The following is a 21,568-nucleotide window of genomic DNA, read 5'->3' as shown; positions in this document are numbered from 1 at the left end:
GTATTGTTTTTCATACCTTCCTCCTTGTTTTGTTTTTTCTTGCCTCGCTTCTTTTTTGCTGATATTTTAACAGCTCTCTTTCTATAAAGAGAAACAAAAAACAAGTGTTAATTGCAATAGTCATGTGGTGTGTGCTTTGTAAACCAGGGAAGTACTTGCGAGAACACTTACATTTTAAGAAAAAGTTGGAAAAGCAAAGAGTGAAAAATCTTCTGGCTTAGAGGCCAGTTGGTGGTGCTACTTTATTTTTTACACTGGCACTTTTTTTAACCATTCTGTATCTCATATTGTATAGAGTCAAGATTTCCCTCATTGTTCTACATCATATATTCTATATTGATACCTACCTGTCGATTGCTTTTTTCTCTGCCTCAAACTCTTCTTTCTCCACTTCCACCACCTGTTCTTTCTCCTTGCCTGCCTCCGTCTCTCCTGCCACCACCGGTCCAAACTCTTCCTCTGAGTTTTTCTGTCCCTCCAGCTCTCCTCTCTCCAGTCCTTCACTCGCTAATCTGTCTGTCTGTGTCTCTATGTCTCCTTCTGTCTCCATCTCCTGCATCTCAGTAGTTCCCTCAGTCTCATCCATTTCACCTCCCTCCCCCTGTTCTGTCTGGTCCTCTTCTTCTCCAGTCCTTTCATGCTGCCCTAGACCCTCTGTCTCAGGATCCCATGCTTTGAAGTTAAACAAAGCAGACAAACAAGACATTAAAGATGTAGCTCAGGGTTGAAAATATGATTAACCAAAAAATATTAAAGTTTAACAAAGAAAAAGGAATAAATGAATTGCCCAAAACCAATTTAGGTTGTCTAAAATATGATCTGACTGACATTTATATCTGATCCATCTGGATAGGTACACAATACAGGATTAAACTTAATAAAGAATCATGAATGTACTGTGAACTACCTTCTAAAAAGCCTTCAAAAAGGCAAACCATTTTTTCCAGGACCGCATGGGCTACCAGTGGCAGCTCGAAGGGGCACTGGAGCTGGGCCGTCCACTTCTTATTTTTATTGTGGTACTTCCCCCAGAAGAGGAGAGGAAATTATCCAAGGGCCTTCAGTTTTTCGACCTTAAAAACAAAGAAAAACATATAGCCAAACATCACACAAATAGATACAGACAGAGATAGATTTTCCAGGCAGTGTTAAAAAGGCAAGACTTTAAAAAAAGAGAGTTGGCAGTCCACTCTCTATAGTGTGTCTTAATCAGAGAGAACCATCAGAGCAACACCACTACTATTTTCTAAAGAGACAATTGTGTTCCTGTTCTGTTTTGCCATTCATTAGCATCTGCCATGAAGTTATATTCACTCTACCACATTACAAGTGAACCAAAGGAGACACCTCTTAACCACACCGCATTGGCCGTCGGCCCTGTTTTTGTGGTGTGTCTCGCATCATTGGCATGTTTTGCCATTCCCAACAACCTTTGCTGATGATTCAACATGTTGAATTGGCAGCAGAGCTGTCTGCAAAATAAGCTAGCTTAAGGAAATCTGTGCACAAGAAGAAAAACGGACTTGAGGAAAACTAACTACTACTGTCCAAAGGCTCACACAAAGTCTTTTAATTTGTTATCTCATCTGGTCGTTCTATTACTCATATATTCCCAACATGAAGCTGAGTGGAGAGTATTGTGAAAATGTTTTAAAGAGTGTATCACAAACATTGCCTTTATTTCTAGAGCCTTATGTATTTTGTTGTCCCTTTTGAAATGAGGAAGACATACTTCTGCCTAATGAAGCTCAGCGCAAGTTCAGGCAGGAAGACCTATCACTTCGTATTGCACGTCATGGCAATACTCGCTCCCTTCACTAATTGATAGGGAGCGCCACTCCTCAAGCTAACCTATCACTTCCCTCCATCCACAAGCCTAATCATCGCACCTGTTAATCCCTCTATATATGCTCTCCCCTTTTCCATCAGCTGTCTTCCAGGTGTCAACGCGCTAAGTTGGTAGCTTACACTCCTCTTACGCCTAAAAAACACTGGATACGAAAAAACTTCAAACATGTCTAATTCAGACTCTTCAGAGATCTTACCTTTTTCGAAGGATCTTGATCCCGATTCCGATGCACTTCCAGAGGAAGCGTCAAACTCCTCAAGTCACCGTCACCTCAGTTCTCGTCTGAGCGCCCGCAGCGGCTCTCGCACAGCAGAGGCAGAATTCCTCGTCGCCCATCTCCGGAAGCAGGGCATCACCCCAGCCCCAGATCTCCTGCTTTCCCAGCTCCGTGAGCTGTCGAACCAAGCCTCCGGCGCGGTCTCCCAGCCCAGGCTAGCAGCTCCAGCCAGCCCCCCCGGAAGAGGGCGAGGGCGCTCTCGCGGCCGCGGGGGCAAAAGGTCTAAAAAAGCGAGTCCTCCAGGAGCTAGCTCAGCCAAGAAATCCTCCACTCCTCAGGCTCACTCCAGCGCCGCTCAGCAGCCCAGCACCGCCCAGCGCCGCCCAGCGCCGCCCAGCGTCGCCCAGCGCCGCCCAGCGCCGCCCAGCGCCGCCCAGCCCAGCGCCGCCCAGCCCAGCGCCGCCCAGCCCAGCGCCGCTCAGCCCAGGAGCTCCGGCACTCAGCCCCTCTTCGATGACAGCCTAGTCAACACACTGCAATCTCTGGCAAGTTCTATGCTCCTAATCGACGCTCGCCTCCAGTCCATGGAGAGAGGCCAGGCCGGAGCTTCAACCTCTTCGGCGGCCCCGCCGGGTCAGGATTTTGCATTAGGCACGGTAGTTCCTTCTCACTCTCTGGCATCCGCCCTCCCTGCTCCTCCCTCAGGTAGGCCCTACATTCCCCAAGCCGCTAACATCTCCTCGCGGCTCAGAGCTAAGATTCTCGACGGGAAAGACATTAATTTAGTCAGCCTTATTCTGCCTTCCCCGGAGTGCGACAAAGCCATCGCCTCGGGAGGAAGCATTACTGCCGTATTTAAATCTGCAGACCCCCGGCTCCTCAAAGACCTTTCTATAGGGCAATTTCTGGTAGCTTTTAGCATCTTCCGCGATGCCCTCTGCGCAGTTTACCCTGAAAGGAGAGTGGAGTTAGATGCTTATGAGGCCATGATCGGCGATTTTCACATCAAATACGGGAAATCCGTGTTTTACCAATACCATAAAAGCTTCTCTAGCTAAGCAGCACTGCACTTAGCTCATTGTAACATCCGCCTGGACTGGTCCGTGCTGGATACCGAGCTGCTTGTTATGGCTACCGGCGGGCAAAAAGTCGTCTCGTGCATTAGCTAAGGAGCGCAGGGCCACACCTCTCCGCTCTGCCCTTCAGTGCCTCTCTCCGGGTCTAGCGTTTTCCCCACGCAGTATTCTGGGAACAATAAACCAATCCGTCAGGTGATCAAACAAGGGGATAATAAGATTTGCGTTTCTTTTAATGAGAACGTGTGTTCCTACCCTCATTGTACTTTTCTTCATATTTGCAGTACCTGCAGGGATGCTCACCCGAGGTCAGTTTGCCCAAGGCGCCGGCCCCCCTTCCCGCGCCAGAATCAACGTGGTGGAAAAACCTCTTAAAACATCACCCCTCAACTTCCATTAACACCACACATTTAGCAGCTGCGCTTTCGACTCCCGTGTTCGTTGATTATCTTTTGTCAGGGCTCTCTCAAGGGTTCAGGGTAGGGGTCCTTTCCCCCCGCTCAATGACTTTAGTGGCAAAAAACCTGCAGTCAGCCACCAAAGAACCCACCGTAGTCTCTCAGCTCATTGAAAAAGAGCTCAACAAAGGATATTTAATCGGTCCTTTCCATTCCTCTCCGTTCCCAGTGTTCCGGACAAGCCCAATAGGGGTTGCTACACGCAAATACTCTGAGAAGAAAAGGCTCATCTTCGATCTGTCCGCTCCTCGCACTGGTCCATTTTGCAGCATCAATAGCCTTATTCCCCCAGAGTATTTTTCTCTTCATTACGCTTCAGTTGATAATGCCATCAAGCTCATCAAATTCGCAGGGCAAGGAGCGTGGCTCTCCAAAGCAGACATTACTGATGTGTTCAAAATAATTCCCATTCACCCAACTCAGTGGCACATGTTCGGTATCAGATGGGAGTCCAAATTCTACTTCGCTGTCCTTTTAACCTTCGGATGCAGAAGTAGCCCTTGCATCTTTAATTCTTTTTCCGAAGCCCTCTGCTGGATCTTCCTGAACATCGTCAGAATCCCCTCCGTCCTGCATCTATTGGATGATTTCCTCCTCATAGATCCCCCTCGGAACAACTCAGGCGCCTCTCGAGCAAAACTCAAACTATGCTTTCAGGAGTTAGGTGTTCCCCTCTCAGGAGAGAAAACGCTAGGTCCCACCACACGCCTGGAGTTTTTGGGCATTACACTCAACTCCGTAGACATGGAAGCGTCTCTCCCCACGGACAAACTGCAGAGCATTCGCGACATTACAAAGTCCTTCTGTGAGCAACAAGTTATCACCAAGCAGCAGCTGCTCTCCCTGCTCGGGCACCTCAACTTCGCCATGTGTATTATCCCTCAGGGGCGCTCTTTTATTTCCCGGCTCCTGGATACAGCGTCGGCTGTAGAAAACTTCCATGACCACGTCTTCTTAGATGAAGGCTGCCGCTCTGACCTGCGGTTCTGGTCCCTCCTGCTCGCACACTGGAATGGCGTCACCTTCTTCTACGACGACCTCGTGTACTCCTCCGACTCCATGAGATTCTTCACGGACGCTGCCCCATCCTTGGGTTTTGGGGGTTTCTTTCAGGGAGAGTGGTTCGCAGGCTCATGGCCTCCGGCATTCCCCAGCCATGCCTCTTCCTCCGCTCTGCATGAGATCTTTCCGATCGCTGTTGCCTGCCACGTGTGGGGTCACCTCTGGCCCCGGCAGCGGATCTCACTACTCTGTGACAACCAATCAATGGTCGGGATTATTAATAAAGCGCGCTCCCCGTGCCGTGACATCATGCCCTTCATGAGAAGCATCACGTGGTCTTCCATCATCCACAACTTTCTCATCTCCGCTCGTCACGTTCCCGGCCACCTCAACTCAGTGGCTGATTCCCTCTCTCGCTTCCACTTCCAGACATTCCGGAACCTCTGCCCAGAAGCCAGCGCTCAACCCGTCAGGATTCCTCCCCTGCATCTCCTCTCTCTCTTCTAAATAGAAGCCCCCTAGCAAGGCACCTCGAATCCGCCAGGTTTTTCATGAGGAAGGGCTTAGCCGCTTCCACCCTTAAAACATATGATTTCGCTTGGAGAACGTTTGCTTTATTTTGCTTTTCCGTAGGCATTACACTTAAACTTGTTCTCATCTCCACCGTGTGCGCCTTCATGTGCTACTGCGCCACTGATCGCCACCTCAAACCCCAATACATCCGGGGCCTCTTAGCAGGAGTTCAGTTTAACATTCGTTGTTTCGATCCCGGCTTTCCCAGCCTGTTCGCAAACCAGTCAGTCAAACTCATTCTCAAAGGTCTTATTAAAACATTTCCCCCTGCCTTAGACCGGAGACGTCCTATTACACTCTCCACTTTACGCCTTATGCTCTCCAAACTTAGGAGTGGGTTATTCTCCCCTTATATCGATGCGCTACTTGGTGCTTTATTTCTCCTAGCTTTTTATGCTTTCCTCAGACCAGGTGAATTTACCACAGCTTCTCTAACGTACGATTCCAATCGAGACGTCTGCTTGTCTGACATATCCTTTCACGGCAGCCATTTTAGCTTACATCTTAAGCACTCCAAATGCGGCGGCGCCTGCTCCGTCATCGCCGCCCGCAACGACTCCCAGTTCTGCCCTTATAAATCCATGATCAAATTCCTACAGCTTAGACCTACCTCTAATCCCCTCTCTCCATTATTTCTTATCTCAGGGAATTTTCCCTTAACTCAACGACAGTTCAACCACTATTTAAAGCAAGTTCTCATGAAATCCGGGTTATCCCCCCTCCTATACACGGGGCATTCATTTAGAATAGGTGCAGCTACTTCCGCTGCTAATCAAGGCGTCTCATCCTCATCCCTGCAACAACTCGGACGGTGATCCTCCTCCGCTTTCTCATCCTACATTCGTCCGAACCTCAGTGCCGTGCTGGCTATCCAAAGGTCTCTCCAACCTTAAATTGGTACGTATGCATATAGCTGGTGATGGTTCTTTAGCATGTCAGCACGTATATTCGCCCCGCGGCTCATGCTTATCTTGACATGTCTAACCCTGTACGTCCAGGTTGTAACCTTCGGGTCCGTATTAAATGTGTCCCTGCTAAGTCAGGTTGCCCCGTATGTCCGGGAAGCCCAGTACGTCCGGGACGCCCCGTACGTCCGGGAAGCCCTGTATGTCCGGGAAGCCCCGTACGTCTAGGATGCCCCGTACGTCCAGGACGCCCCGTATGTCTGGGAAGCCCCGTATGTCCGGGAAGCCCAGTATGTCCGGGACGCCCCGTACGTCCGGGACGCCCCGTACGTCCGGGAAGCCCTGTATGTCCAGGACACCCTGTATGTACGGGAAGCCCTGTACGTCTAGGATGCCCTGTACGTCCAGGACGCCCCGTATGTCCGGGATGCCCTGTATGTCCAGGACGCCCTGTATGTCCGGGAAGCCCTGTACGTCCAGGAAGGATGCCTAGGAGGCATTAGTATGTCTAAAATCCCCACATGCACTAACCTCTCATTTCATCCATCTCCACTGCATACCACAAGGTAAGATTTCATCACGTTCAGTACTCCATACTTTCACTTCTTTTGGAGGTTCATCGGAAAAGGTTATTTCCCTTCCCGAATGATATCCTACAAAAGCTGGGCCTAATCGCCAAACACCATTTTATTCAATGTTATAATCTGTCATCATTATGTTTCATTTATATAATGTGACCCGATAATAAACATGTATTCCATACATCAAGTCTCTCCTGATTGAAATGAAGCTCAGCGCAAGCTCAGGCAGGAAGACCTATCACTTCGTATTGCACGTCATGGCAATACTCGCTCCCTTCCAGGGGTGAAAGTGGTTTGAATTTCTTGCAGGTACTATATTGCTACCCCAACCTTCATTGGTTCATATTGTTCTCCTCCCACCCCCAGCTTCATGCATCCTTGAACACAAACTCCACATTTTTAATGCCTTTATGGGGTAGAAATTAGAAACACTTGACAATATGTATAGTCAATTATTTATTTTCAATTGTGCATACAACGTGTGTCAAAACTTAACAGACCATTAGCAAGGCATGTTGAGGGAGGTAAACTACACACTTTTCCACATTTTCCACAGAGAGCTGAAGTAGCTCTCCTCTTCTGTGTATATCGGCGAGCCATGCAGCTTGTTGAGTGGGCTGCTCTTCTTCCTTTGCCCAGCCAGGTCTTCACATAAGGCAGTGGATCCCACTGTCTGCATGGTGGTCCCACAGAGCTGATGAAGAGGAGATTCGCTGCATTTTTTGCTGTAAGTTTGCTCCTACTCAGTTATGATATTGTTCATTGTGCTGAACCCCCGTTCACAGTCAGCATTGCTTGGAGACAGTGTGTCCACTGCCATGAGCAACTTCTTCATTTTGTTGGGAATGTTTCTTCCTCCACTGGCCTTGTATTCTGTGAATCCAAGATGGGCCTCTTGTTGGTTCACATGTAGGACATCACACAAAGCCCTCACCTCATTATCTCCAAATCGAGGATTGTCATGGTCCCAGTTGTCAGGGTTGAGGACTGCCATTTGAATGATAAGGCTGTTATAAGCCTCTTTTCGGTTGGCTGCAACACTGGCCTGTGCTCTGTTTGCTGTGGTTGTGAAGAGTCTTTCTTTCATATTGTCTGCCACTGCTCGGATGAACTGAGCAGAGTCAATGATGGGAGACCTGCCAACTCTTAACTCCTGTCCCTTGAATTCCATCACTTCCTCTGCCTGACTGGCATCAACTGCATGTTGTCCTGGGTAGCGATTGAAACTTTCTATGCGTTTGACATACGTCGTCATGATGTCATGGGCCTTTGGGAGTGTGGTCTTCCTGTTCTGAAGAATTTCTGACAAGTTCTTAAGTTCAGTCAGAACATCTGCCATCAGTGCAAGACTTTTCAGGAAGTTGATGGAGCACAACTTAGAAAGCAGACCTTTGAATTTGGCCCTCTCTCTGCTGTCCCTTGTATCATCCTCTGATGCCTCACGGAAGTGTTGTGCCAAGACTGGATAAGACTGCCAAACTGCAGAGACTGCCCTCCATGAAGAAGCTACCCAGCGAACACTGAACACTTTTCCAATCCTCCTGAGGGCGATGTCCAGGTTGTGAGCACATTCACTCAGCTGCCGCATGTTTTTTGGTGAATGGCTATATAATGAATATAGGCTGTCCATGAATGCCTGGAAGTCCTTTGTTCCCCCTGTCACATCCAGTGCCTGGTCAACAGCAAGCTCCAGTCTGTGATTAAGGCAGTGCCATAGTATGACGCCTGGGAAGTCATCCTGGAGCAACTTCCCAACACCTGACTTCACTCCCAGCATGACACTGGCCCCATCACTGCAAAATCCAATGAGGATTTCTCACAGCAACTCAACAGTGAAGCCATTTTTAAGCAAGCAACCCATAATCTGTTCCTTGATATGAGCAGCAGACATACTATCCAGCTCAACCAGGTCCAATGGAAAGGCAATGGGCTCCATGTCTCCATCAACAGTAGCCTTCAGGAACACAATTAGTGTTGATTTGTGCCCAACACTGGTTGACTCATCAGCCAATACTTTGATTTTGCTCTTGGTCTCTATTATCTTTTTTAGAAGTTCCTTTTTCATCTGTGATGACACATGCTCAATTATGTCAACACAGACAGTTTTGCTATGCAAAACACGCCCTAAATCAGCAGAATTTGCATGCTGCAGGTCAATCAGACTCTCAAAGTATGTGAAAGGCTTGTTGTTCTTGGCCACATAATAGGCTGTCATGAATACCTTGGCAGTAGACTCAAACACAGACTCCTGACTACTCGCGTTCATTCTCAGAAGAATATCTTTATTTGCTGTCTGAAGAATCTTGACTGCTTCATTATGTGCTGCAGAGTTCTTGTGCTCACGGATTTTTTTGCGCAGTGATGAAAGCTGGACATCCCTTGATTGACCAGCTGGGATTATCTTTTCATCAGCCCACTGAAAAGAAATATTAACACCACGGGATGCCATGACACCCAGATCCTTCACATCATGGCATGGGGTACAGCCTAGCCTTCCATTGTGAGCATACATCCATTCATATTTCTGTTTGAACTGTTCATATTGTTCTTCTTTCCATATAGAAGGGTATGCAGTAGGGCTAGCATCACCTGTGGTGGCTTCTGAGGGACCTGCTGCCACTTCTTCTGGCTGAGTCTCCTCTTCCTCCCTCTGGGCCTCAACTGTTATAAATTAGAATAAAAATGTATAACTAAATTCAGCAGACAGTCAAGAGTGTACAAGTCTCTGTCTTTCTTTGAATTTTCAGAATATTGGTTACATAAATTAAAATACTAATAAAATAAAATATCTCAAAATGTATGCCACAATGTGCAGATTAAAATAGAAGATATCAAAGCAAAATATTTAATTTTAAAATAGTATGCTGTGTACATATTGTGTTGAGTAAGATAGCCATTGACTATATAGAGCAGGGGTGCCCAACCTTTTTTGAACCAAGACGGCAGCGATCGTTGACGGGGGGGGTTATTAACTATAGTTATTTGACAACAATATTTGACCACAATTACAGTTTATTTTATTTTCAACTATATTCTTCTTCTTCTTCTTCATATTACTACTACTATTATTATTATTGTTATTGTATATGTAATATGTTTCACTCCCTTCTCTTTTTCAAGTGAGGGTGCATAACATTCAACTGGGTCCCTTATGCACCCCCGTAGAACCGGGCCCGGAGGTGGCCAAACTACGGCCCACGGGCCACATGCGGCCCATTGATCTGTTTAATGCGGCCCGTCCAATATTGGTATAAATGAGCCAGGGTTCCCGCGCTGATCTTAAAAAGCCTTAAAGTCTAAAATCCAACGATCCAAGTTTTATTTATGTTATCCCCCACTGTCCACACGCCGCGCGCGCCGCGCAAAGTCCCTTCCTCCCTGGTTGTCACAGCTGCGCATGGACGTTGCGCCACGCGTGGGAGAATGAGATTAAAACAACCCTCAGCCCGACATGAATCAAGAAGGAACCAAACAATGCCCCCCGGCCCGGCTGTCACATTGATACATCATTGTGGCCCCTGAGCCAAAAAGTTTGGCCACCCCTGTTGTAGGACATTAACGATAAAACAGAATATTGTTGTTTTACTTTTAGACATCTCGCGATCGACTTGGGATCGACTGGTTGGGCACCCCATATAGAGATATACAGTTTGCTAGTTAGCTAACTTATTATATTCATCATGGCCAGGTTCATGTCCATTCTCTAGGCTAAATAAGCATCATCACCTGTGTCATCTGTGGGCGTTGTTTTTCTAATTTTAATCACATTCTGAGTTTCTTCATCTCTCTCCTTTCTCTTAAACATCTGAAGAATCGTCGTTTGCATCTTTGCTTTAATTACCACGTAGCCTAATTTTCTAGCTGTCATTCAGTCACTCCATTCTTTTCTCCTCCCGCTGTTCTGATAAAGTGGGAAAAAGCAAATATGTGACCCGCTCTATCGAAATCAGTCGGAAGTCGCAACGGCTCATTTCAAAATAAACGTGGATTTGCATAAAAAAATAGTTTTTCGGGGTTCGCGTGTTTTGTTTGATTTTAAATAAACAAAGTCTTGGCTTTCAGAATATGAAACTTGTTTCGGCAAATTCAGATGATAAATACAACTTAGAAGCTTGTAACGGCATAATTACAAGCGGAGAACGGAGTAGCTTGAGGTCACAGCAGGCATAACAACAGCCGGTGTTTCTCGTTAGTGTTTTCCCCGGGAAACAAACACAATACGCAAAAATACACAAACACACACACACGTATACACACACACACTCGCGAGCTTCCCCCAGACCAGTAATCCAAACCAAAATATCTTCCCTTCGTAGTATAAATTCCACGGGTGGAGCTGTCAATTCTTCCTGGTCCTCCGGACCGCCTGGAAATCTCTTACCGGTACTAAGGACCGGGTAGGACCGGCACACTTTCAACACTGCTCCCTTCACTAATTGATAGGGAGCGCCACTCCTCAAGCTAACCTATCACTTCCCTCCATGCACAAGCCTAATTATCGCACCTGTTAATCCCTCTATATATGATCTCCCCTTTTCCATCAGCTGTCTTCCAGGTGTCAACGCGCAACCCTCCTCCACCCCTTCGTCTCCTGCTTCCAACTCAGGGCCAAGCTTAACCTTCTCCCTTCCAACCGGACCTAAGCACTTATCACTACCACCAGTGTCTAGACCCGAATGATATCCTACAAAACCTGGGCCTAATCGCCAAACACCATTTTATTCACTGTTATAATCTGTCATCATTATGTTTCATTTATATAATGTGACCCGATAATAAACATGTATTCCATACATCACGTCTCTCCTGATTGAACTGCTGTTATGGAGAGTAAAATCCTCTTATGCAGGTGCAGAGTGTAAGTGAGAGTTGGCAGTAGGTCTTAATCTGTGTGGTGTTTGACCTTCTGGCTTAAACGTAGGCAACGTGAGGATACCATACGTCGCTACTAGTTCTTTGATGTTGGTTGGTGAGTCAGAACATTTAGTCTAAAATTGCTTTGGGGGGTGGGGATGAATGGCAAACAATGTTGACAGGGCTAAAGTCAATGTATCGTTTTTTATATTTATACTAGCTAATTATTGAAATATTGCAAATGCATTTGGGCTAATGAAATCTTGACACATAATTGAATGACATTTCAAAAGTTGTTCCTTCCCTGTACAATATAGATTCAATTAATATTTCTCTAATGTTGTGGGACAGTAACCTTCAATGGCTGACCAAAATAAAATGTTTATTACCACCATGGCAGAATTATCAAATATCTTCGATTGATTTCTCGACCGGTGTACTTTTTGGGCCCAGTCTTTTGCTTTCTGCCGGAAATCCTTCATACGGGCCGTGTGCCTTGAATTCAGCTCCAACATCTTCCCACACTGAGGAAGAGGGAAAGAGGGAGTAGGAAGGACATACTTACTTTTTCTGATAGAAAGACAGTTATAAACAATTGGGAAACAAAGTATTGCTTATTTCTTTCTTTTAACCATATATATTATAATATAATATAATACTTCCCAAAAAAATGAATCGGAAAATCAATTAAATTCAACTGATTGTACAGACTGACAAAATATGCTACCGAGTAAATGTACCGGATCATTTATTCAGCAGGCTAACCAAGTTAGGATATCTAATTAACAGTATACAGAGGGGCCACATTCACTTTATCTAACTATTTTTAGCAATTCATATATTAATTGACACTATGAATGTCCATTATATGGCCTCATATATAATCATAATAAAATACTATTCATTTTTTAAATCAAAATATTGTTATTTAAAAGAACCAACAATCAAACTTTTCAATGAACAGGCACATGCAGTAAATGTAATGTTCTAAAAAACACCTAAACTGTGATGCACATTTGTGGAGTGACAAAACTCTTTCCGGCTTTTGTTAGAAAAAAGTCACCAATTTGTTCGCCACTTTTATTGTATTGTGTTTTGCAGAAAACAATGAGATATTTATAGGCAAAACTAACTGCCATTTATGTATGAAAATGGCTTTGTCCGAGAGACAATATAATAGACTGTATTATGAATACTTTAGTAGACATATATATATATATATATAGTTATATTTACCTTTGTGCATCTACGATTTGCGCAGTTTGATTTTTCCAAACAATGGGGGCACTGTCTTTTTGTGGATCCACCTGGCATCGTTGCTACATTATGAACAAAACAAAAACATCACATGTATCACATATAGTTATTGGCATGACACAAAACTAAAATTCTTCCATATAACCATGTATGATTACTAAAGTCAAATGATATAATCCAAATGATGTTGATTGAATTCAACTTCAAAATAATGTTAAGTGTGATATCAAAGTTCAATTAGTAGCACTTTAAAATTCACAAATTCCAGTGTAATATAATAAATAACTTTCAATTTCTGGTAATAGTCAGTACGTATTCTGTAATCTTTTTTTGGCATGATAAGATGTTTTCTATTAGCTATCATCATTAACCTCAAATCATGTTTGTTCATAAAATGTATCTGTTATTGCGTGATATAATGCATGTTTTTTTAGATAGAGACTCTACTGTAGTCAAACTAGTACTTAATATTAAATTGCTCTTATGTTCCTGAAGTAAATATTCATATATTCAGTTTTATTCATAATTTTCTTTTCGATTTGTATTATAGAGTAATACACATGTTTTTATATTTCTATTATTCAGATACTCTTTCGAGCTACTGTTGATATGAATATATTCAATGTTTATGCTAATTATTTGTGTTGTATTTTGTATTTTATATTCCTCCTACATATTTTTTATTAATTTGTAATGTCCAATAACACTGGGCTGCAACGAAATAATTTCCCAATTTGGGATGAATAAAGTATTTATCTTTACACTATTCGTTTAGGTTAAAAGCACGACATGTACATATGATTTAAATTATAAATTACATATCCATATAGGCCTACTCCTAAACTCACAGTTTATGTGGACCGGATCGTGTATCGGCTAGTAATGTCTGTTTAAATATCAATGGGAAAAATATCTGAGCAGACCTCAGATTGGCTCGAAGAGTGAATATAAGCTTAAAAACCCGAAATACGGATCTGGATTCAGTATTAAGTATTATGTACGATAATCACCTTAAACAGGGATACCAAGTGACATATAAGCAGTGTTGGGCAAGTTACTTTTAAAAAGTAACTGGTTACTTTACTAGTTACTGCTCTGAAAAAGTAACTAGTTACGTTACAAGTTACTAAATTATAAAAGTAACTATAACTAGTTACTTTACTTTACTTTAAATAATTAAAAACAAATTTAAAAAGGTTTTGTGTTTTTTTCTGTGTCACAGTGAGAGAAAAGACAACCTGCTATCATTGTAGCAACTATCATAATGAAATGTAGTGGTACAATAAAGACAAAATAGATGTTTGGAAATTTTGACAGGCATCTTTATTGTAGCCTCAACTTTCTAATACATTCTTATAGTAGTTTAAAGTTAACAATACAATTTTGGCAATGTGCAAGTAAAACAACTGCACTCTTTTGGCAGTGTAACAACAATTGAACAACAACACTCTTTTGGCAGTGTAACAAAAAAATAAATAAACTGTCAGACTGGCATTACAAAAAAAAATCAATTGAAGACATCTTCAACATTGGCAGATAAACTATGTTCAGTCTCATCACAAATAACAGTAAATAACAAATAAGGATAAATGAACAGTATATAAAATAATTTACCTCACATCTGGCCATTTAGCATAAACAAAATCAATATTGTTGGATAAACTTATGAAAAAAGTGCTTTCAGCCTTTCAAGTAAAGATACCGGTACAGATACCCTGAGATGCTTTTCAGTAAGACTGCAATGTCTATGCAATGCAATGCATAACACTAGGTATTCAACCAAAACATAAGTAGGCTAACACAATACACCAAGAGTCCTTCAGTCTCTTTAGACCAGCAGAAGGTAGTGTTAAATATTTGTTATCGCTCTATCTACCCCTCTCAAAATAAACATATCAGCATTCCCAGAAAACATCCATCCATTAAAGTCTTCCTTCCTAGCGCTCAAGCCAATGATTGTACCTCAAAAGGAGAAGCCTCTCAAACTTTTGATCTGATAGCCTGTTCCTCTTCGGAGACAGAATCAGGCTCCCCAGGCTAAAGAGTCTTTCTACTGGGGCACTGGATGGAGTGGCTGCATTATATCTAAGAGATATTTTCTTTATCAAAGGAAATTGATTGAGACTTTCTAAACCTGTTGCTCCTGATTTGAGGTAATCAGCTACTTCCGTTTCAGCTGAGGATTCCTCATCCTCTGAGAAGGAAAAGAACTCTGCCTCTTTGGCAGACCCTGCGCTGTGCTGTGGTGTTGGGTTGGGTGCACTTGTACCTGGTTGCTGCTCCTGCTCCAGGATCCGTTTGCGGCATTCTGCGAGCAGACTTGCCTTGGCCTGGTCTTTCCTCTCCTGGTCACGCAACCAACGTAGCTTGAACTTGGGTAGTGTCACAGCAGCCAGGATAGCATCTTCACTTGCAAGAACCATTGTAAATCTAGTTTTGATTGACTGAAATGATGTATAAGAGTGCAAAAGACAAAAAAATCATTTGAGTTGTACATAATGAGCAGTTTTTTTTTTTTTAACAATTGCATTATACATTATATGCCTAGTTTCATAATGAGCATTTTTTTTAGGGACACAGAATGTGTAGGCCTAACCTACTGTATATGGTGTACAACATGTACATTGCACACTTTACAGCTAAAATGCTTTGCAGGTTTATTGTTTCACACATACAGTACATATCAATCACACTGTCACACAGCCTATGCACACATGAGTGACGTTTATAAAATGCAAAGCAAGAGGCTGATTGATTAAATTGATTAAATAAATCACAGTTCTTACCTGCACAATTGCATCTGGTAGGCCAACAAGGATTTGTAGTCCATTCTTCTTTTCCAGAGTCTTGGACATCAATGTTTCCAGTGCGGGTAAGAGTGTGCCATAATAACAATTCTCTTCTCCCTGAAGAATGTCCAGTGCCACTGTAAGTGGATGCATGACGGTACAGTACTCTCTGAGAAACTGAAGTTCCCTTTCACTGAGACATTTCATCTGGAGTTTGGAGCAGATGGTGTTCAACTCCACCACTGGTATCCCAGAAATTCGAGCCAGGGCATCATAAAATGAATTCCACCTAGTTGTGCAAGGTACTAGCAGCTTCTTCTCAATAATCTCGTCCACGAGCTCCGAGACCTGTGGTGACCGACTGGCCTTGTTCCACAACCCTGCACACTTTGTCGTAGCATTTCTGTAGACTGTCTTTGTTTCAGGTGTTGAGAGCAACCACTTATCCACATCAGTGCATGAGATGAGATTTAGTGTGTGTGATGCACATCTCTGATGTGGGGGTAAGGTGATCACATCTAGATCTTCATCATTAGCAGCTAAATCCAGCAATACATCCCCTATATTTGTAAAGGTCACCTCATCATCCTCTGCATCCACATCTTCATCCTCCTCTTGTTTTTGGAACATTCTGAAGGCCTTGACAAAGTTAGAGCCATTATCTGTGACTGTTGCTGTAATTTTTTGTGATATGCCATGAGATGAGTGAATGTTATCTAGCTCAGTTGCAATACTTTCATATGTATGCCGACCTTTGAATCTTCTGCAAGCCAGGGCTGCTTTTCCACGTTGCATACTCTGTGGGTTTATCCAGTGTGCAGTTACACCAAGAAAACTTTTGTTATGTGCAGTCCATATATCTGCAGTGGTAGAGAGGTATTCTAAATCTTTAAAAGTATTTTTGACCTCATCTTCCATTTTAGCATATTCAGTGTCCAGGTATTTGGAAAATGTCTTTCTGCACTGTATCCCTGCTTTCACTGTCACTGGAATTTTGCCAACTAGTTCTCTGAAGGCGACTGACTCAACAGTTGACAGGGGCAGCATTTCTTCAACAACATACCTGGCTATTAATTTGTTTAGTTGCCTCTGGGTGATGACATGCTGTGGCAATTTGAAATCGATTTTTGCCTGTTTTGCCTGTGGAGGTGCTCCATCTGTGTCACTGGAGGTAGAGGCGGTAGTGGGATCATCATCTTTGGCGACTAGTTTAATAGTCCCATGCACTTTTGTTAGGTGTTTCATGAGGTTGGCATTGCTGGTACATGAGGAAGCCAGCGTTTTGTGTCCTGCACACAGTTTACATTTGACACTTATATTTTTTTCATCTTTTTTTCCTATAAAGGTAAAATAATGCTTATATTTCCAACCTGCGAAACTTCTGCTGTTGGTCTCGTCGTTATTTTCCATGCTGTATTTTCGCTCTTGTGTTGTTTTTGAGTTTGTGTGCTGCTGTACGTTGTCGCGTGTGTGTGTGTGTGTGTGTGTGTGTGTGTGTGTGACTGTGTTTATTTCCCTATAGGCAAGAAGACCCGCCCATGTCTGTTTCTGATTGGCTTAGCCTGAAACTTTAACCTATGTCAACCAATCATCGCTCATTTTCAACGCATTGGTTCATAGTGTGCACCATAGACATCTAAAAGAATAGATGTAGCTTCTACCGCTACTGCCACTGGCGCTGACGCGACCAAGCAGTCGAAGCTAAGTCTATTATTTTAGATGTCTATGGTGACAGTCCCGTCTTTCACTCATGATGACTATTTACCACTGACACTCTTGACAGGCAGCAGACAGGCTCTGCTGCAACGCTCTGCGCAGCAGGGAGAAACCGTCCATTTGGACCACAGATAGTAACGAGTAACGAGCCCCTTAGCACCACAGTAACAATAACGGCGTTACTGAATGGGAAAGGTAACGCGTTACGTTATTATTTACGGAAAAAAGTAGTTCCGTTACGTAACGCCGTTACAAGTAACGCGTTACTCCCAACACTGCATATAAGACTTACAGATGTATGCATTAACATGCCTTTTCCCAAACATGATTTATAAGAAGTAAATCGCCACTCATTTGGGATTAAATCAGGTTGAAAAATGCGTTTAAAGCGGGTTCAGTCGGCTACCATTACTTAATAACACTAACACAGTCTGTTCGTGTGTGGTGCTGTCACAGGCTAAGTAAAAAAAAACTGAAGAACCATGTCATAACATGATCAACTATGTTACGATCGATTGATTTTAAACTGCAAAAGCTCCGTAAAACGACAGACGTTAGCTAAGGCTAACTCAATCATGCTAACTGAGCAGTTCACGGTTTAACTAGCAAATAATTTGCACGCGTAAGCTTGTATGTCGACACATGGTGCTGTGTAAAGTGATGCGAAAGCTGAAATTATTTTAAAAAACACTGTAAATGTCTTTATTACATTACAGAAAACGGGTTTACCTCGAGCATAGCCGTGGGAACATATTTCAAATGGGGGGTGCTGTGGGGATGACACCAGGGCCGGTTTTGACCAATTTGCTGCCCTAGGCAAGATTTTAGCTGGCAATGAAAAACCTCTACAAAACCTCTACAAAAGACCAATACACTACAAAAAGAGAAACATATTGATATGGTGGACAGCTTATATAAAAAGGCTTCAAATATATTTAGTATTGCATGAACATGTTGAATTGGGGGGTGGACTTCACATCCTCTAAGGGGGTCCGGGGGTGTCCCCCCGGAAAGATGTTTTTAACATTTTAAAGTAAAATACTTCAATCTGGTGCACTTTGAGCGCCCAATTACTAGAGACTAATCTTGGGGATACAACTCTAAACACCCATGTTAAAAAGATCGGTTTCTATGTGAACATAACCAATAACCTACCATAGCCAATAACAAATAAATGTAGGCTAACTTGTTTTATTTTTGTGGTTCATTTATATCTTATTTGACCAGTTAACATTTATTTATTTATGCATATTTTTAAATATCTCCATTTGCAAACAATATTTTTGGTTTACTGTCCTATAGTATACATTGGAATGATTTCAAACCTGTTTTTATTTATCCTAATAATTATAAAGGTGTCCCTTTGAAGTATTTGCTTACATAAATTGTGATCAAAATGTTTGAGATCCACTGAGATAACTTAGACTAAAGTGAACTATCCAAACCCCTCAGAGTCCTTTACCTCACTGAGCCTCTCAGTCTGACAGGACAGAACTCTCTCTCCACATTATTGTAGAAACAACTTCTTATATCCGTTAGCGCAGCAGAAGCTAACAACAATCCCCGCCGGTACCGGTGCACCCCCTCTCTGAATCTATCTATCTATCTATCTATCTATCTATCTATCTATCTATCTATCTATCTATATATCTCTCTCTCTCACTTTGGCTGTGAGCTGCGGGCGCCCGATAAGCCAACATTCCCCACTTTCATCACTTACAGCGCCCATCGTACAGGGCAAATGGAAAATGTAACCGGGGTGAAAAGGGTGTTATCTTTACTTAATTATGAATGTTGTTACATCAAGGCTGAAAATTCGTTTTTTTTGGTATTATATTTGCATTTAATCTTGTGGAAGTGCAGATCCCCTGTCCTCCACCAGGGGGTGCTGCAGCACCCTCAGCACCCCTACTTCCCACGGCCCTGACCTCGAGGAACTCCGTGTCAAGGAGGGTTCAATGTCGTCGTCGTCTTCTTCTTCTTCTTCTTCTTATTCTTTTAATGGCGAATCGCCTTCTCGAATTGGACTGCGCTGCGTCCAGTGGACCTTTAACGAAACGTGCTATGTGGGAAACACCATATCCCAGCGTGCATTGTGGCTACAACATCCAAATCATCGAGCTTGAACCGGGCCGACATCTGTTTCCGGTGACTTTATTTTGAAAATCAGTTCCTGACGGACGGCTAAAAAGCCCAATATTATAGAATTAAACGAATAAATAAAAACAAGGATAATAGTGTGTTATTGTTGAGTAAATAACAGTGTGTTATTTAGAAAATATAACAAATTCGAAGGAAAAAAAGAATAAAAACAATACAGATTTCAGTATTTTGAGGCTCTGAGCCCCATTTATTTTCCTCACGGGCGGCAAAAAAAGTCAGACATTATACGATTACAAATAAAATAAATAATCGTGGCTTGATATTGAGTAATAACATGTTTTTATGGACCACACATAGCTTCCGGTCTTCTCAGACACGACCGTATCCATTTGCGTCTCATATGCACGCAAAACTCGGACTCAGAATTCAATGGGAATCGTTGGCGTATGATAGGCACGCAAAATCGGACTTTAGCGTATCTATTGCACGCATTTTCCAATGTGTAAAGTCGTGTCATTTGTACGCAGACTGAAGAGAGTGGGTTGCTCTGACAGTAGTATGTCACACAATTACAAATACCAGAACCTGTCTCAGGCTTTGAACTCTAGTTGTGTTCCCATTGTGACAAAAGCAATATCAGTAATGTGTTTTCAACTATTTATTTGTTTGGTGTATAGTACATTGGGGCAAAAAAGTATTTAGTCAGCCATCAATTGTGCATGTTCTCCCGCTTAAAAAGATGAGAGAGGCCTGTAATTTTCATCCAAGGTACACTTCAACTATGAGAGACAGAATGGGGGGAAAGAATCCAGGAAATCACATTGTAGGATTTTTAATGAATTAATTGGTAAATTCCTCTGTAAAATAAGTATATGGTCACCTACAGACAAACAAGATTTCTGGCTCTCACAGACCTGTAACTTCTTCTTTAAGAGCCTCCTCTGTCCTCCACTTGTTAACTGTATTAATGGCACCTGATTGAACTCGTTATCAGTATAAAAGACACCTGTCCACAACCTCAAACAGTCACACTCCAAACTCCACTATGGCCAAGACCGAAGAGCTGTCAAAGGACACCAGAAACAAAATTGTAGACCTGCACCAGGCTGGGAAGACTGAATCTGCAATAGGTAAGCAGCTTGGTGTGAAGAAATCTACTGCGGGAGCAATTATTAGAAAATGGAAGACATACAAGACCACTGATAATCTCCCTCGATCTGGGGCTCCACGCAAGATCTCACCCCCTGAGGTCAAATTGATAACAAGAACGGTGAGCAAAAATCCCAGATCCACACGGGGGGACCTAGTCAATGACCTGCAGAGAGCTGGGACCAAAGTAACAAAGGCTACCATCAGTAACACACTACGCCGCCAGGGACTCAAATCCTGCAGTGCCAGACGTGTCCCCCTGCTTAAGCCAGTACATGTCCAGGCCCGTCAGAAGTTTGCTAGAGAGCATTTAGATGATCCAAAAGAGGATTGGGAGAATGTCATATGGTCAGATGAAACCAAAATAGAACGTTTTGGTAAAACCTCAACTAGACGTGTTTGGAGGAGAAAGAATGCTGAGTTGCATCCAAAGAACACCATACCTACTGTGAAACATGGGGGTGGAAAATTCATGCTTTGGGGCTGTTTTTCTGCAAAGCGACCAGGACGACTGATCCGTGTAAAGGAAAGAATGAATGGGGCCATGTATCGTGAGATTTTGAGTGACAACCTCCTTCCATCAGCAAGGGCATTGAAGATGAAACGTGGCTGGTTGTTTCAGCATGAAAGATCCCCAACACACCGCCCGGGCAACGAAGGAGTGGCTTCGTAAGAAGCATTTCAAGGTCCTGGAGTGGCCTAGCCAGTCTCCCGATCCAAAACATCACTGCTCTAGAGCAGGGGTTCGCAAACTTTCCAGCCCGCGACCCCCAAAATAACAGTGCCAATAACAAAGTATTGAGATTAATTTTTGTTATTGACCAAATACTTATTTTCCACCATAATTTGCAAATAAATTCTTTAAAAATCAGACAATGTGATTTTCTGGATTTTTTTTTTTCTCATTTTGTCTCTCATAGTTGAGGTATACCTAGGATGAAAATTACAGGGCCTCTCTCATCTTTTTAAGTGGGAGAACTTGCACAATTGGTGGCTGACTAAATACTTTTTTGCCCCACTGTATATCAACAAAACATGA

The 21,568-nt window shown here is 43.1% G+C and overlaps 1 long non-coding RNA gene across 1 annotated transcript; it reads right to left on the bottom strand.

Annotated features, from left to right (window-relative positions):
• Positions 1 to 11,923: 11,923 nt before the first annotated feature.
• On the bottom strand, positions 11,924 to 19,342 carry LOC307047556. Its single transcript, XR_013810486.1, has 3 exons — positions 19,206 to 19,342; positions 12,752 to 12,834; positions 11,924 to 12,039 (listed from the first exon to the last, which is right to left on the bottom strand). It is a non-coding gene; the product is annotated as an uncharacterized lncRNA (long non-coding RNA).
• Positions 19,343 to 21,568: the final 2,226 nt, after the last annotated feature.

Source organism: Notothenia rossii (genome assembly GCF_949606895.1).
Source record: "Notothenia rossii genome assembly, chromosome: 7".
NCBI classification, from domain to species: domain Eukaryota; kingdom Metazoa; phylum Chordata; class Actinopteri; order Perciformes; family Nototheniidae; genus Notothenia; species Notothenia rossii.
Note: the sequence above shows the minus strand (reverse complement) of the source record. Positions and strands in the feature narration are given on the sequence as shown.